The sequence below is a fragment of the Lissotriton helveticus genome, chromosome 6 (assembly GCF_964261635.1).
Source record: "Lissotriton helveticus chromosome 6, aLisHel1.1, whole genome shotgun sequence".
In the NCBI taxonomy this organism is placed as follows: domain Eukaryota; kingdom Metazoa; phylum Chordata; class Amphibia; order Caudata; family Salamandridae; genus Lissotriton; species Lissotriton helveticus.
In genome coordinates this window covers 1,061,645,145-1,061,663,794 of record NC_136067.1, presented here as the reverse complement: position 1 = coordinate 1,061,663,794, position 18,650 = coordinate 1,061,645,145, and the positions used below count along the sequence as shown (strand labels likewise).

The 18,650-nt window shown below is 48.4% G+C and overlaps 1 protein-coding gene across 4 annotated transcripts in view; it reads left to right on the top strand.

Moving 5' to 3' along the window:
* The window catches only part of LOC144763260 (uncharacterized), a 133,578-nt gene that overhangs the window by 72,528 nt on the left and 42,400 nt on the right, over positions 1 to 18,650 (top strand). Inside the window, exon 5 of one of the 4 annotated variants that reach the window (XR_013596200.1) lies at positions 1,343 to 1,474. The exons of the other annotated variants lie outside the window; for them this stretch is intronic. The gene's annotated coding sequence lies outside the window, so the exon portion shown is untranslated. Of the gene's footprint in view, positions 1 to 1,342; positions 1,475 to 18,650 lie in introns of those variants that run through there. 4 annotated transcript variants of the gene reach the window in all.

Here is an 18,650-nt window from a genome sequence, read left to right as displayed (position 1 = left end):
AATAGCGCCTTTTTATATTCAATTTGTAGAAGTCTAACTCTATTCATATCTCTTGGGGCAAGGGCTAAAGCGTGTTTAAGTTGCGAGAGAAGGGTCGTGTAGGTATGCTCAAACCATCCGATCCCCTTTCCGCTTCTGCCCGATTTAGTCCCTGTGAAGATGTTATTAATAACGTTGTTAATGTTAAGAAAGTGAGTCATGACAGAATCAGGCGGACATCCTGGAGTCAGGATAATATCAATGTCCACCAGGCATTTATTTACAATTATTGGTTCCACAATGGCTGCTTTTTCCCCTTTCCACCTGAGCCTAGTCCTATTAGCCCTATGTGGCTCAATGTCATTCAGAATTCTTATAGGCAGTTCTACTCTACACTTCCACGTAGTAATATGCATTGTAATATAATTGTGATCGCTCAGGGCGGAGGCATCCTTTATCTTGGTCAGACAGTGAGGTACCAAGCTAGATGAAACCATAATATGGTCGATAGTAGATCCGCTATTCCGCCCAGTAAAGGTTGGAATTGAACTCTCACTACCCCCCTGGTCAGTACTCACTAGCTCTAGATCATAGGAAGCCATAATGTTGTTAATAGCCTCCCCATAGGCATGATGAGGGAAATGCAACATGCTCTCCCCACTATTGGTTTGAATCCCACATGCCCTAGAGGAGGACAAACTACAAACAGTTAAGTTAAAATCCCCTAACCAAATATAAGTAAAAGTGCATTTTGCCTCAAATGTCAACTTCATGAGGGCACAGTGTAACTCCTCAATTACTTTGTGCCGTAGATTGTTAAAAATATTGTTCTGAAAATTTATTAAAAGGACATTAGTTCCGTCCTGTGCACGTACCCAAAGAATTTGTGAGTGGGGTTCGACTAGCAGATGTTTAATAATTATCAGCTTTAAATCTACTGAAATTAGAAAAAGTAGTCCTCCCTTTGCTCTGCCATGCCTTGATTCGGTTGCTTCAAGACTATACCATGTGTACCCTTCAAAACTAGGTTTAACAACACACCATGTCTCCTGTAGGCAAAGGATGTCATAAGACCTAACAATGCCCTCCCACTCCAATTTATGTACTTTAGAAGCCCAACAGGCGATATTCCAACTAACAATGGTAATCCCCATGGTACAGTCACTATTTTGAATGCCAAGTGCATTCTTACAGTAGTTACCTTTACTACTATGCTCATTCTCAAACCTCCCCATGTGACTACCTACTTTCTTCTCTTGGTCCTCGTAGATCTCAGTCACACAGGTCACCGATGACCCACTACTCGTATTTCTCAAGACATCGCTAGTATGTTGGCTCTCAGCGACCACTTTATCTTCCCTAGGATTATTCGGATTAACATCCCCGGTGACCTCCCTCCAGAGCCCAGGTCCCTTGTGAAGTCAATCATTCTGGTCCAGGGAGCTTAGGGGTTGATACCTGTTCTGGACCGGGACTTTGAAGGCCATCCCATGGGTAGGTTGAAATAATCTGTCACCAATGGGTACAAAGTTCGGGTAAGATGCAAAAAATATATCACCAGTGGGTATAAAGTTAGGGGTAGGAATGGAAAATCTATCGCCATTAGGTACAAAATTAGGAGTTGGTTGAGAAAATCTCTCACTATTGGGTACAAAATTGGGGGTAAGTTGAAAACGTCTCTCACTATTAGATACCGAGTTAGGGACGGATGCCCTATCTCTGCAAGTAACAGATAGAATCGTGTTGAGATGGTTATAAAAATAGCCCAGAGGACGTGCAGTTACATCGGTCTCATACTGTGTGATAGCAGCAGCTCTTAATAGGACGGTCGCAACATGCTGGGGGTATTTAAAATTGACAATCACACAATCTCCCCTACAGTTCTTTCTAGTATTGCCGATCCAGTTAACCCTTCTAGTAGATAGAATTTGATCCGAAAAATTAACTGGAAACCCACAATGACTATGTAGCCAGGAGACCGTTTTATTCTTTAACGAGTCCCGCGGTTCTTGGGGAGATAAGGCCTGGCCTGGCTAGGTGCTATGGGGGGAACATTAGTTAAAACCACTACATATGGTACACACTCGGGTGGGAGATCTACCGAGCGATTATTACCAGCAGAAGCCCCTACAGAGTCAGCAGCTGCTGGTAATTGCATTGCCCCACCTGTCTTAGGTGTTGGTAAAGTATTTTTGCGAGTAGGTCCCACTACAGACCCCACAGCTGCGGCCGCAGCCGTCGCAGGTGGTGCCAGCCCTACCCCCTCTGGGAGGCATGTTGGTAGCATACTCGTACTTGGCAAGGCAGGTGGAACCTGCAAACTGACTTTGCTGGGACCAGATGAGGCATTGCTCGTTGGGCAAGGTCCCCCCTTAGCTGGCTTTGGGACAGGTTGAAAGCTGGGGGCATCCTTACTAGCCGGCCCAATGTTAACTATCTTGGCTGTATACACATCTAGCTACTTCCGCTGAAAGGGCAACGATTTTGGCAAGTAGCAGTTCAACAATCGAATTCAGTTTACCATCCATACAACCCACCAGCGAATCAAATTGGTCAGCATTGATAGTAACACAATTGTCTTTTGTTAAAGTCCCTTTATCACATACATTTTTCTTGGGTGTAGATTCCCTTTTCCTCCTGGTCATAAGGCCTCCCCGCTTGGTAGTTAATTTCCTGCATGCTCTCATTGAACGTGTAGCCCTTGTGCAGGGTTGTGGAGTACCATCAAGGTTATCAGTTTGGTCTTCCACAGGGATAGAGTCATCTAACACCTCAACGGGGGTATTTCTGATGTTACAACTGGTGTCCTTATGCTCGAGTGTCACAGTGGGAGGAATGGGGGAAGTGTTATCCTCAGAGGTGGGAACCGGTGATAAATCCGGTGGTGGGTCAGGTAAATTGCCTTGACCTAAGGATTTTCTTCTGTCACTGTTGATCTTACTAACAACTTTGACCAAATAGTTATCCATTAGAGAGGTTTGTTTAGCCATAGTTGCCAGCTATGTAAGGATCTAGGGCCCAAGTGCAGGAAACAATAGTGCTTGAAAAGGTAATTAGCCACACAATGCTCAGATAACTTATCGTTGTCCTACATACGTAAATAATATGGTGGGGGCACTTACTCCAAATTACAGCCAAGGGGAGTGGCCCAGCCCAGCCTCCTCCAGCCCCTGGCGGCCTCAGACGGCCTGCCCTCTGCCCGGGCTCAGCCCGACGCCGCCCGCGCGCGTCCCGCGATGCGGGAGGGGCGCCGTGTCTAAATGCGCCTCCGGGCGCGGGAAACTGGCGCAGCTGTGGGCGTCTCGTCCTCCCAGCTAGGGACGCCGGGAAATGTAGTCCGTTTGCCTGCTCGCTCCCCCTTCTCAGCGGCCACGTTTGGACAGCTGCGGCGGCGGGGGAGAGCGGTAGGGTGCTGGCGCGGGTCCTGGTGGGGTAAGTATCAGCCACAGCCCCCAGTTACAGTGGTCCCCCGCTCCTCAGCAGAGGCGCCGTGTTTAAATGCGCCTCCAGGCACGGGAAACTGGCGCAGCTGTGGGCGTCTCGTCCTCCCAGCTAGGGACGCCGGGAAATGTAGTCCGTTTGCCTGCCCGCTCGCTCCCCCTTCTCAGCGGCCGCGTTTGGACAGCTGCGGCGGCGGGGGAGAGCGGTAGGGTGCTGGCGCGGGTCCTGGTGGGGTAAGTATCAGCCACAGCCCCCAGTTACATTGCACTCATAGTCTAGTACAAGGTATACATGTGACACTCCTGGACACCCTCTTCAGATCACTACTGGACCTGTGGAAGACAGAAGGACTGCACCTGCTGTTGAGACATGTGAGAAAAAACATTAAGGACAGAACCTGCTGCCACTTGTACAAAGGACTAAGAAATGGAATCCAAAGGTCAGTTGGCTAACCTTCAGTTAAGCTACAGGAACACAAAAGGAGCAAGAAGCTTACTTTCCTGGAAGAGGACAGCTGCCTAGTTTAAACTGGACCTGCCTGGCACCTTCAACAGACTTGAAGTCAGTCCTGGCCTCCATGTCCTGTTACTGAGGTACTGGTGTCATAATCTTGTGTCTTCCAATGCCAAGACCCTTTTGAGAAACATGTGTTACTGTACATGCAACAAAATATGTACTATGATTCCATTAAATGATAGTCTCTGGTATATTTGTCTGTTCTGTAAATGTGTCATGAAGTTATGATAAGAAAGATTATGCAAATTGATGGTTTTGTTTAGAAGTTATTCCAGGGATGTTATAAACACTTTATTTATTTTTTATTCACTTGCGTTTAGCCTTCCTTATCATAGTTTTAGTATAAAGTTTGAAGTTCTAAAACACATGCAGCGTACATTACATTTTAGCAACAGTTTTCATTTTTAAGTTCAAGAAAAGGTTTATTGAAAAGATTAATATGATCATAAAAACAATACTTCATATACACAGTTATTTGTTAATACATAAATGGGAAACATCGTTTACAACGTGGTGTTTACACCGCGTTGCCTTTACAACGATGCCATTACAACACAAGTCGTTACTACGACTTGCGCTGGATGGCGCTGTTGTATAAGGAATATTGTACTTTTATATTCCAACACCTTCCCTACTGTTACGTGGGCTGATGTTCGAATATAAAATTATAATATTCCACAATCCACGCACACTAACGCAAGTCGTTGTAATGACTTGCGCTGTAATGGCAGCGTTGTAAAGTACCGCGATCTAAAAGATCGCGTTGTACTAACGTACATCCTACATAAATACATGAAGATGTAATAAAGAATAATAATGATTTATATATTATATCCATTAACATAGTAAAAGGATGATATAAAAGATTATATGAATCGCTCAGAGTGTCATTAGCGGGGCGGACAGATGTTCTTGTTTTGGATCGGGACTCAAGGTCCCACAAGCCCGAGGGGCCACGCCTGCTGCCCTGACCACCCTCACATGTGCTGGGAGCTAGAAGAACTGCTCGCGCCTCCCGCTTCGTGGGAGACGCATCGCTCAGAGTGCCAGTAGCGGGCGGACTGCTGTTCTTGTTTTGGATCGGGACTCAAGGTCCCACAAGCCCAAGGGGCCACGCCTGCTGCCCTGACCACCCTCACCTGTGCTGGGAGCTAGAAAAACTGCTCGCGCCTCCCGCTTCGTGGGAGACGGATCGCTCAGAGTGCCAGTAGCAGGCGGACTGCTGTTCTTGTTTTGGATCGGGACGCAAGGTCCCATAAGCCCGAGGGGCCACGCCTGCTGCCCTGACCACCCTCACCTGTGCTGGGAGCTAGAAGAACTGCTCGCACCTCCCGCTTCGCAGGAGACGCATCGCTCAGAGTGCCAGTAGCGGGGCGGACTGCTGTTCTTGTTTTGGATCGGGACTCAAGGTCCCACAAGCCAGAGGGACCACGCCTGCTGCCCTGATCATGCTCCTCCCATCGGAAGTGGCTATTTAAGTAACTACACTATCCGCTTCGCGGAATGCGCGTGGACTGGCGCCGGGCGAAGCCCGGGCCAAGGGCAGGCCCATTTGAGCATGGATGAGGACAGGACGGGGCCCCCCCTAACATCATCAATGCGACCTACATACGAAGGTTAGTACTCGTATGCTGGACCACCAGTCTGTCTTTTGCTACTTTTTATTTATTTGTAATTTATCAGTGGAGTAGCTACTTTGCATCCCCTTCAAGCAATGACAACCTCCAGAGCGGGGAAGGGCAGGAAGTCCATACCTGGTAGGTCGATTGTGAGCACATTGGACCAGTTCCTAACTAGGGCATCTTCCGTATTGGCCCATGAAATACAAATGACCGAACGGAGGCTATCTTTGGATCCCGCCTTTGATAAACGGTCGTCCATGGGCAGGCTGGCTGATGCGCCCTCGCCAAAGCAACAACTAACTTTAGATATTGCTTCCCCAGGCAATACAGGTGATGGTAGCCAGCAACCCCAAGTTACTGGAGGTCTGCCTAGTACTTTTACCTGCATGGATGCCACACCAGCTGCTCTGCATGTTTCTTCACAAAACCATGAGTATTCTGGACCACCAATACCGAGATTGCAAACACGGTCTGCATGTAGCTCTACTTCGACAGTGGTGGCTAAACACTCTGAACCGGATCCAATATCTAAAAGGAAGCGTGGAGGTGCCCAATTGAAAAATAGAAAAGCGAAAATCCCGAAATGTAGTAACGTGGGGGATAGTTCAACAATCGGAACATAAACTAGTCCCGAATTAAGCCAGCCATCTGCACAAGTGACCACATCTACATTAAGTTCTGGCGATGAGTATCTTACCCAGTCTGGAGCAGACTTTTGATCCAAAATGGAAACTATATTTACCAAGACATGTCTTCCTCTTTATGATAGACTAAATTCTATAGAAGATAGACTTTCGCACCTTGAATTATTGTTTGTTTCCAACCAGGCCAAGGATGCTATGCGGGATCGAAGGGGGTACTGGAAATCTAGAGAGGCTGTCTAGGCTAACAAACGCAGTTTGTAACCCGTCTGTCCTGCCTGTCCCCAACAATGTAGCTGAATTACCCCCCCCACTCTACCGCCTAACGTACTCCTACTCCTAACTAGCGATAATGCTGTGATTAATATTATAACAATGAGTAGAAGGGTGGAGAACGCTGGGGGTAGAGGTATTGAGAAAATGCACTAAGCAAGGCTGTGTGAGGAGGGTGGCTTGATGGAAGACTTAGAGGGACTGTCTAGACAACATGTTCCAGAAAAAAGTGTTACGACTTATGACGTATCAGAGAAAGTTCTACCATGCATAGATCTCCCCCCTGAGTCAATACCATATGTTGTGGTGCTTGTAGGGGTTCCAGTTCTGAGTCAGGGAAAATTGAAGGCTTATACTGAGCTTAAAAATAAATGCATCTATTGGCTGAATCATAACAGGCCACTTCCCATTCAGGTATCTAGCGAAATTCTTTTTGCTCGTAGAGTAGACTGGGTGGGACCTCGGAAGAAAGATACCGAGGGTGACTGTATTGTAATTAATTTTAGGAACAGATGGGCTGTCGAGCATATATGCAACTGGGATCCAGCACATTAATATTATTAAATCGGTTTTGTACAGCGCACGGTTACCCTGGAGCATCCCAGAGCTTTGCCAAACAGAGTATTACTACAAACAGAGCGAAAGTAAAGAAGATTAGCAGAAAAGGAGAGTTTTCAACTGTTTTCGAAAACGCAAAAGACATGGTTCCGCGCGAAAACGTAAGGGGAGAGCATTCCAAAGGGCAGCGACATTAACGGAGAATCTCCTTCCTCCTGATCGGGCCTTTTTTACCCTGGGGACAACGATCAGATGTTGCTGGTCCGAGCGTAAAGTTCTGCTGGCTTTATACGGGACCACCAACTTTTGAAGGATTGGGGGGCCTTTGCCTTGCAAGATTTTGTGCGCCAGGCAGAGGGATTTAAATTTCACCCTTTCCCGTATGGGCAACCAGTGTAGCGCCCTCAGAGCGGGTTTGGCCGAACGAGACATGGGGATGTTATATAGCATTCGTGCAGCCGCATTCTGAACTTGTTGAAGTTTGTTCAGAGTGATCTCAGGGGCCCCGAGGTAGATCGCATTTCTGAAGTCTAACCTGGACATGATCAGACCCTGGATTAAGAGTTTCCGAGATAGAGAAGGAATCAGGGGCAATATTTTGCGTACCGATCGGAGGAGGCCAAAACAGACACCAGCTAGTTTAGAGGCCTGGGTCTTAAAGGAAAGGTCTTGTTCCAACCAAATGCCCAGGCTCTTGATCTCAGCCTTGGGTTCGGGAGGGGATCCTAGGCAACTGGGCCAGGCCGAGCAGGGGAGAGAGGGAGTTTTTAGTCCCATCAGCATTATCTCCGTTTTAGACCCATTCAGTTTTAGTGCTGAGTCCCCCATCCAAGAATGGACTTTTGAGAGGCAAGCATGAAGTGTCTGAGAGTTGTCCGTGGATTGGGAGAGGGCGAACACCAGTTGGGTGTCGTCGACGTAGCTCACGATCTTGATGTTAAAAGGAGCCACCACATCCTCCAAGGGGGCCATGTACATGTTAAATAGTGTGGGACTCAGGGATGAGCCCTGAGGCACACCACAATGGAGGTGGGTGGATACCGAATGTGCGCCTCCTTCCCAGACCTGGAAGGATCTTTCACTGAGAAATGACCTGAGCCAGTTCAGCGCGGTCCCCCTCACTCCGGCGTCTGACAGTCGCTGGAGTAACACTCGATGGTTGACAGTGTCAAATGCTGCACTAAGGTCCAGGAGGATCACTGCCACTGATCCTCCTGAATCCAAAATGCAGCGTGCCTCCTCCGTGACTGCCAGCAAGGCGGTGTCAGTGCCTTGGCCTGGGCGAAAACCTGTTTGGGAGCTTCTTAGCACACCGTTGGACTCAAGGAAATTGGATAACTGAGAGTTAACCAATTTTTCCGTGATTTTACTGAGTCCCGGAAGGAGCGAGATGGGCCTGTAGTTAGCCATATCTAGGGGGTCTAGGCTGTTTTTTTTTTAGGAGAGCTTTTACTATTGCACTCTTCCAATTGGGTGGAACAATACCCGCGCCTAGTGAGGCATTGATAACTTCGGTAATGGGCTCCACAATGGAAGGGGCAATCAGTTTAAGAATTCTCATGGGGTCGACATCCTGGGGGGAGCCACTCTTAATGGAAAGGAGGACTTTAAGGGATTCATCATTAGTGATTGGGCCAAAGGATTCCAAGATCCTCTGAGGCAAGCTCTCATCCTTCAGAGGCTCAAGTCCTATCTTGGATTGGGGTAGGGAACTCAGAATTTTTCCATTTTTTGTGTGGAAGTACTCTGCCAAATTATTGCATTTGTTTTCCAAGTTCTCCGTGGGGGCAGAAGGTGTGGGAACCCTCAAGAGTTCTTTAACCACCAAGAAAGTTTCTCTTGAGGAGTTGGAGGCATTACTAATTTTCTCCTCAAAGAACTGAGTTTTAGCTAGCCGGATAGAGAGCTTATAGCTCCTTATCGCCGTTCGGTATTCCGTCTTACTAGCTACTTGCCAGTTTTTTCTCCAGGCACGCTCTAGTTTTTTGCATGCCCTCTGCATAACCCTCAGCTCGGGTGTGTACCACGGGGCGGTATGTAGTCTTTTCTCCTTTCTTCCTGCCGATCTCATAGGAAGGACGGCGTCTAGTGTGTTCGACATCCACCTACAAAGGTCTGCTTCTGCTAGGACAGGGTCCTGCGGAAGTAGTGGGCGTGAGGCTTCCAGGCTTCGTGAGAAATTTTCCACTGATAGCCTGGCCCAAGGTCTTTCTGGTGCACCAACACTAGAGGGAGAGATGTTCTCAAGTTTAATTTCCCAGGTAAAAGGGATCATAAAGTGATCCGTCCATGGCAGGGGGATCGGGGGGCTGCTTTCATGGTGGAAATATTTGCAAAGATGGAATCTAACAAATGTCCCTTGTTGTGGGTGGGCTCCAAATTTATAAGGTCAACCCCACAGGTTTTAAGGTCATGTAGGAGGGCAGTCGCTGACCAATCTTCCTGGTCGTCGAAATGGAGATTGAGGTCTCCCAGGGTAATGAAATTAGTAGCAGAGGCGGCGCAGACCATTACCGTTTCCATAAGTGAGCTGGCGAAGTTTCCAATATTTCCTGGGGGGCGATAAACTAACAGCCCCGACATTGCAACAGTGGGGGAGATTTGAAAGGAGAACTTGCAGCTCTCACAGTCTTCCACCTCCCCTTTCTGGGTTCTGCAGGTCAGTGAGTTCTTGTACAGAATGGCGACGCCTCCTCCCCGACCCAGTAGTCTATCCTGGGTAAGGATTAAAAAGCCAGGGGGAAGGGCGTTCACCATATCTGCTTCTGAACCTTGCGTAAGCCATGTTTCTGTTAGAAACAAAATGTCCAACTCCTGTTCTAAAATAAGGAGGTTAACCTCAAGCGAGTGCCTGGGGAGAGATCTACAATTCAAAAGACCCAGACGTAGTGTGTTTTTTACCGCTACCTGGTTGGGGGGGTGGCATAGTGTACAGTGAGTAAAAGGTGAAAGATTCGTTTGAAACAGAGTACAATATGACGGTGGCACGGAACGAGCGCGAAGTAATGCAGCTCGGGAATAAGTGCGTGAGGTGCTTGCTAAAATCGGCAGAGTGACTAGCCCTAGGCTCGGCTGGGCTTGGACGGGCGCAAACGGGCATGACTCTGGCACGACTCCGGCGCAGGTCCAGCGCGTCCGCAATGCGCGTCCGCTGCGCGGAGCCATGACCGTACTTTATGCGCGCTGCTAGAGCACGTCACTCAACAGCCCTCACCCAATATGGCCACCACAGTTCTACTAACCAGCCCTCGGCGTCTACACTCAGCCGAGAGCTGTCCGGGGGCCGAGGGAGGGGGGGGGAGGTACAGGGAGCAAGGGAGAGCGAGAGGGAGTCTCTCCACGCTTCTTGAGTCAAGCGTGTAAAGTGCGATCGTATTAAAATGATTAAAATGCTAGCGCTAAAAGCGGAAAGTGCAAAGTGCAAGGGAAAGACAAGAGACCTCCCGGCTTTCCGCCTCAGGAGGGAAAATAGTCAGCTGGCAATTGATCGGAACACTGCCTCTCTGCAACCTTAATGCGCGGTGCTAGAGCGCGCCACTCAACAGCCCTCACCCAATATGGCCACCACAGTTCTACTAACCAGCCCTCGGCGTCTACACTCAGCCGAGAGCTGTCCGGGGGCCGAGGGAGGGGGGGGAGGTACAGGGAGCAAGGGAGAGTGAGAGGGAGTCTCTCCACGCTTCTTGAGTCAAGCGTGTAAAGTGCGATCGTATTAAAATGATTAAAATGCTAGCGCTAAAAGCGGAAAGTGCAAAGTGCAAGGGAAAGACAAGAGACCTCCCGGCTTTCCGCCTCAGGAGGGAAAATAGTCAGCTGGCAATTGACCGGAACACTGCCTCTCTGCAACCTTTATGCGCGCTGCTAGAGCGCGTCACTCAACAGCCCTCACCCAATATGGCCCCCACAGTTCTACTAACCAGCCCTCGGCGTCTACACTCAGCCGAGAGCTGTCCGGGGGCCGAGGGAGGGGGGGAGGTACAGGGAGCAAGGGAGAGCGAGAGGGAGTCTCTCCACGCTTCTTGAGTCAAGCGTGTAAAGTGCGATCGTATTAAAATGATTAAAATGCTAGCGCTAAAAGCGGAAAGTGCAAAGTGCAAGGAAAAGACAAGAGACCTCCCGGCTTTCCGCCTCAAGAGGGAAAATAGTCCGCTGGCAATTGACCGGAACACTGCCTCTCTGCAACCTTTATGCGCGCTGCTAGAGCGCGCCACTCAACAGCCCTCACCCAATATGGCCACCACAGTTCTACTAACCAGCCCTCGGCGTCTACACTCAGCCGAGAGCTGTCCGGGGGCCGAGGGAGGGGGGGGAGGTACAGGGAGCAAGGGAGAGTGAGAGGGAGTCTCTCCACGCTTCTTGAGTCAAGCGTGTAAAGTGCGATCGTATTAAAATGATTAAAATGCTAGCGCTAAAAGCGGAAAGTGCAAAGTGCAAGGGAAAGACAAGAGACCTCCCGGCTTTCCGCCTCAGGAGGGAAAATAGTCAGCTGGCAATTGACCGGAACACTGCCTCTCTGCAACCTTTATGCGCGCTGCTAGAGCGCGTCACTCAACAGCCCTCACCCAATATGGCCCCCACAGTTCTACTAACCAGCCCTCGGCGTCTACACTCAGCCGAGAGCTGTCCGGGGGCCGAGGGAGGGGGGGTAGGTACAGGGAGCAAGGGAGAGCGAGAGGGAGTCTCTCCACCCTTCTTGAGTCAAGCGTGTAAAGTGCGATCGTATTAAAATGATTAAAATGCTAGCGCTAAAAGCGGAAAGTGCAAAGTGCAAGGGAAAGACAAGAGACCTCCCGGCTTTCCGCCTCAGGAGGGAAAATAGTCCGCTGGCAATTGACCGGAACACTGCCTCTCTGCAACCTTTATGCGCGCTGCTAGAGCGCGTCACTCAACAGCCCTCACCCAATATGGCCACCACAGTTCTACTAACCAGCCCTCGGCGTCTACACTCAGCCGAGAGCTGTCCGGGGGCCGATGGAGGGGGGGGAGGTACAGGGAGCAAGGGAGAGCGAGAGGGAGTGTCTCCACGCTTCTTGAGTCAAGCGTGTAAAGTGCGATCGTATTAAAATGATTAAAATGCTAGCGCTAAAAGCGGAAAGTGCAAAGTGCAAGGGAAAGACAAGAGACCTCCCAACTTTCCGCCTCAGGAGGGAAAATAGTCAGCTGGCAATTGACCGGAACACTGCCTCTCTGCAACCTTTATGCGCGCTGCTAGAGCGCGTCACTCAACAGCCCTCACCCAATATGGCCACCACAGTTCTACTAACCAGCCCTCGGCGTCTACACTCAGCCGAGAGCTGTCCGGGGGCCGAGGGAGGGGGGGGAGGTACAGGGAGCAAGGGAGAGCGAGAGGGAGTCTCTCCACGCTTCTTGAGTCAAGCGTGTAAAATGCGATCGTATTAAAATGATTAAAATGCTAGCGCTAAAAGCGGAAAGTGCAAAGTGCAAGGGAAAGACAAGAGACCTCCCGGCTTTCCGCCTCAGGAGGGAAAATAGTCAGCTGGCAATTGACCGGAACACTGCCTCTCCGCAACCTTTATGCGCGCTGCTAGAGCGCGTCACTCAACAGCTCTCACCCAATATGGCCACCACAGTTCTACTAACCAGCCCTCGGCGTCTACACTCAGCCGAGAGCTGTCCGGGGGCCGATGGAGGGGGGGGGGAGGTACAGGGAGCAAGGGAGAGCGAGAGGGAGTGTCTCCACGCTTCTTGAGTCAAGCGTGTAAAGTGCGATCGTATTAAAATGATTAAAATGCTAGCGCTAAAAGCGGAAAGTGCAAAGTGCAAGGGAAAGACAAGAGACCTCCCAACTTTCCGCCTCAGGAGGGAAAATAGTCAGCTGGCAATTGACCGGAACACTGCCTCTCTGCAACCTTTATGCGCGCTGCTAGAGCGCGTCACTCAACAGCCCTCACCCAATATGGCCACCACAGTTCTACTAACCAGCCCTCGGCGTCTACACTCAGCCGAGAGCTGTCCGGGGGCCGAGGGAGGGGGGGGAGGTACAGGGAGCAAGGGAGAGCGAGAGGGAGTCTCTCCACGCTTCTTGAGTCAAGCGTGTAAAGTGCGATCGTATTAAAATGATTAAAATGCTAGCGCTAAAAGCGGAAAGTGCTAAGTGCAAGGGAAAGACAAGAGACCTTCCGGCTTTCCGCCTCAGGAGGGAAAATAGTCAGCTGGCAATTGACCGGAACACTGCCTCTCTGCAACCTTTATGCGCGCTGCTAGAGCGCGTCACTCAACAGCCCTCACCCAATATGGCCACAACAGTTCTACTAACCAGCCCTCGGCGTCTACACTCAGCCGAGAGCTGTCCGGGGGCCGAGGGAGGAGGGGGAGGTACAGGGAGCAAGGGAGAGCGAGAGGGAGTCTCTCCACGCTTCTTGAGTCAAGCGTGTAAAGTGCGATCGTATTAAAATGATTAAAATGCTAGCGCTAAAAGCGGAAAGTGCAAAATGCAAGGGAAAGACAAGAGACCTCCCGGCTTTCCGCCTCAGGAATGAAAATAGTCAGCTGGCAATTGACCAGAACACTGCCTCTCTGCAACCTTTATGCGCACTGCTAGAGCGCGTCACTCAACAGCCCTCACCCAATATGGCCACCACAGTTCTACTAACCAGCCCTCGGCGTCTACACTCAGCCGAGAGCTGTCCGGGGGCCGAGGGAGGGGGGGAGGTACAGGGAGCAAAGGAGAGCGAGAGGGAGTCTCTCCACGCTTCTTGAGTCAAGCGTGTAAAGTGCGATCGTATTAAACTGATTAAAATGCTAGCGCTAAAAGCGGAAAGTGCAAAGTGCAAGGGAAAGACAAGAGACCTCCCGGCTTTCCGCCTCAGGAGGGAAAATAGTCAGCTGGCAATTCGATATTTAGTAACGCAAATACAGTCCCTTCCCCTAACCTACTTCTATCCCCCTACTCCTAATAATTTCATCTCCAACCCTAAGAGAAGAGGTCAGACCTGAGGTGATTGGGATAGACGGGGACCCAGTGTCAGGTCAGGTTACGGCAATCAGAATGGAGATAATAACTACATCCCTGCATTGGCTTTGTTTCCTGAGAGTAATAGATTCAGCGTTCTTGATCAAGTAGATTGACATCTGAGGAGTAGTCAGTTTTTAGCCCCCTATGTTGATGAACAGGGTCCACCGGAAGTTAGGGAGGGACCATTGGCAAATGACTGGACTACCGCCCCACTCAGCTCTCAGGGGGTTGAAAGTGCCCTGGATGACAATAGGGGAAACATAAGGGGGGGTAGCAGGAGCGAGCATGTTGGTGTACTGCTTGGCGCTCCATTTTCATCAACACATGAGGGTGTATTTAGAGCTGTATCTCCTCCTGCAGCTGGAGGGGTCTTCGATAGAGAATTGAGGGAGAAGGGGCCAAACTCTAGCTGGGTGCGGATGCATTCTGATGGCCCATTAGTTGGGGATGACAGTCTCACTATGGTACAGAAGAAAACACAAGTTTTGGAGGCCAACGGCAATATCAATATTCTTTCCTGGAATTTGGCCGGGATTAAAAACAAATTATCATGCCCAGACTGGGGTTTATTTGTAGACAACTGTGATGTCTGTCTAATGCAGGAGACATGGGCTCTGGAAGACTACCAGAGGAGAGGCTTTGCCACTTTCAATATATTGGCCACAATGAAGGGCAGGGGAAGACCATCGGTGGGCTTAAGCATCTGGGTGGGCACGCACCTGGGTGCTAAAGCAGAGCAGATACTAACAAATTCTGAGGATGTACAATGTGTCCTCTTAACACTGCCAGCAAATACACAAATCGCCCTACTTAACATCTATTCAAGGCCAGCGCAGAATGGGCAGGAGTCTGGAGTAATTGAACATCTGAGACAGTTTATTTCGACTCTTGACCGAACAGTTGTCCTAATAATAGGGGGCGATTTTAACTGTCAGTTTGAGCTCCTAACCAATTCAAGCTTAGACTGCCCAGACAATGAGGATCAGCACTGGCATATACCAGAACCTTAGATTCCATCAGTTAGAGCGTGGACGTCGCTGGTGCTTCAAATAAAGTCGTTTACCCTGTCATCTTCCCTGAGGGCATGTAATGGGAGGACAAAATCAGATAGACCAGGCCTATCCACCTTCAATAGAGAAGGGCAAAATTTGATTCTAGATTGCATTTTAGTTGAATCCAGAACATGGGATAGGGTATTGGACTTTCAGATCCACCCGAGGAAAGATAGCGATCATAATGCTTTAGTTATGACACTCAAACCGGGGAGTTTGGGTCTGTCAAACCCTGCACCAGTGCCCAATCCATCACAACATCTATTGTCTCTATCCAATAACAGGCGGAGAGTAAAGTGGTCCTATATTCAGGGTTCTCCAAATAAACTAGCAAACATTTACCAGCAGGCTCTGCCATATCTAAGAGAAATGGGAGAGGCCGGGGCAATGGACATGCAAACAGGGATGGGTGATAGGCCTTTAAAAATACATAAACAGCTGACTTCCAAATTGTTTGATGTGTTTTACCCAGTAGGAAGTCAAAGGGCGAAACCTGCCCCAGTCCACCCCTGGTACAATGCTAACTGCCGTTAAGCTAAAACAGAACTGTTAAGCGCTGTAAAGGCTAAGTATAGGCCAAGGATTAATCTATGCAGGATTAAGTACAAGCGGGTTATCCAAGCAGAAAAGAAAAATTGGGAAGCTGATAAATGGGACGATCTCAGGAACGCCCTCAAGGGTAAGGATCTGAAAACATTCAGGGCAATAGTCAGTTTAGGGGGAGGGAGGGCAGACTAGCGGCAGAACCCGATATAGCCCCAGTAGTCTGGGAAGCTCATTTTGGAGCCTTGTATGCAAACTCGAGCGATGACGGTATCTCTACTTCCCTAACAAGCCTCTTCCATGAGCATCGATTGGAAGGGGTTTGGGAGATTACTCCCCGCGAAGTAGAATCCGCCATCGACAAATTACTACCAAACAAGGCGCCCGGTCCAGATAAGCTCCCTGGGGATTTATTCCGGTCAGAACCAAAAATTTGGGCACCATTCTTGTGTGTTTTGTTAAATACTATTTTAAAGGGTATGGACCCGCCGGATACTATGCGGGGCGCCGAGATAGTCCCGATCCATAACAAAGGTTGCCCTCTTTTATCGTCCAATTACAGGCCTATCAGCCTGATAGATATTACCCAAAAATTGATGGGAAGGGTTATTCTAGATAGAGTCCAGGATTGGATTGAGGAAAAAGAGATCTTGAGTCCCTTCCAGGCTGGCTTCAGGATGAGCACATCTACTATCGACCAGATATTCAGACTTCAGGTCCTGTATTGGAAAACGGTGAGTGTGGAGGGTGGCAGCCTCTACCTCATCTTCGGTTACCTGAGGTCTGCCTTTGATCTGGTCCCTAGGGAAAAATTGTGGAGGGTATTGTTTGATCTTGGCATCCCACCATATCTTTTGGATGTGCTGATGAGGCTGCATAAGGAGACCTATGCACAAGTTAGGTGCAGGAAGCATGAAGAATTGTCAGCACGCTTCCCGGTGAAACAGGGGGTGCACCAGGGGTGCGTCCTGGCCCCCACCTTATTCTGTCTATACATCAATGGGCTTATAGACCATCTACTTGAAGTCAAGGATAGTGATGCCCCGAGGTTAGTAACAGGGAGGGTGCCCGCGTTCATGTTCGCGGACGACACTTTGTTGTTGTCCAAGACATCAACGGGTATCCAACGCACCCTGGACGGCTTCGCCGATTTTTGTGCAATGAGAGGTCTGGAGATCAACCTAACTAAAACTACATCTATGATCTTCAACCCACCTAGGTTGACCCGCCCAAATCCACTTTTAGACGGCACTCCCCTTGAGAGATTGAAGAATTTTGAGTATCTGGGCATTACCCTATCAGAACATCTGGAATGGGACACCCAATTATCAAAGGCAGCTCTAAAGTTACCCCAAGTGGCGGGGGGATATTGAAAATGCACAGAGTGTCTGAGTTTAAGCCAGCTGCCCTGTTATTGAAATCTATAAAGTACAGGCCAGGACCGCTACCCTGTATGGGGCTCACCTTTGGGGGCTCCATAGGCCTACCAACCTCATGAAGGTAGAGCACACATTCATGAGGAATATGGTGGGACTTCCATCTAGTACTCCGCTAGTCCCCCTCTGTATGGATCTAGGGCTACTTCCCATTGAGGAGGAAGTGGCACTAAGGCCACTCATGTATTGGAGAAGATTATGGACAGTCCCTGAATTAGCTTACTATAGAAATTAATTTAGGGAAGTTTGGGCAACCATGAGTAGCAAGAAAACACCGTGGCTTACACATATTAAGGCAATCAGCAGTAGGTTAGGACAGCCGGAGCTTTGGGAAACTCCGGATGTAGCATGCCCAGCAATAACTAGGGCAGATCTGGTTCGACATTACAGGCACTATAATTTATCATCTCTTCATGTGAGTTTTACAGCCGGAAGATTGACACTTGAGTTCCTTAGAGTAAAAGAGGATTACAAAAAAGAAGAGTTTTTAGACTTGATCTACCCAGCATCGGCGAGGAGATTATATATGCAATTTAGGATGGGCAGTCACCCTCTTATGCCGTTTACTTACAAATGGGACAGCTAAAAAACACTGAATGCCCAGCATGTAAACACAACCTAGAAAATGAAATTCATGTCTTTTTTATCTGCCCTGCATATCATGCAGCACGCAAACGTTGAGTGATACCGATCTGTAGAAACCTAGGTTTTAGACATTGCTTTCAAGCTTTTAGAATCCTAAAGTATGATACCCATCCCACTATTGTCTTTGCTGTCTCCCGTTTTTTAAACTGGATGTGGCATAAACATAGAAGTTTTTTAAAATAATCATTCCTTGTGCTGAAAGAATTTTCTTTCCTTTCTTTTCCGGCTAAAAGGAAAGTATCCAGTTATTGATACAACTGGACAGCTGGAATATCTGTACAAAATTAACGATTATTGTCAATAACTATATTGAATTTTGAATCTGGTTTTATGATGGGATGGTTAAATGTATAGTTTTAACCTTGTCAATAATGTAAGTATATGATTGTCTTTGTATTGTTCTATGTTATTTATTAATTTTATTGCTATTGTATGTATGTACTTAACTATGCACTTTTATGGTCCGTTGTGACCGAAATAAAGTTATCGACCGAATATAATCAAAGGTTCACAAAAAATCGTAAATAACAGTACATGTCAAAAATACACACTTTTAAAGAGTGTTATAGGAAATGATAAATTAAGCATAATTATAAACAAAACAATAGGAGGTCAAGGAGGCTTGGTAATTTCTTGTTGTGAGGGAACAGGTAAAGACGTTTTCTTCACGGTATCATCTAGAAATTGTGTGAGTGGGCCCAGAGGGGAAGTTGTTTAGTAGCAAGAGAGATAGGATGAACACGTGCTGTATCGAGGCGGTGATTATGACATACAGCATTCCACCAAGCTAAATAGGATAGGATAATTTTGAAGGATCTTTCCAGTTTTTTGATATTTGCTGAAAAGCTACAGCTATTAACAAATCAATAAGTGGTAACCCGGGATTGACTCGTTTTCTAATCCGATGCTAAACTACCTAGGAAAATGTTTGTGAGAGATAGGGGGAATTGTGGTGTGGAAGATAGTGT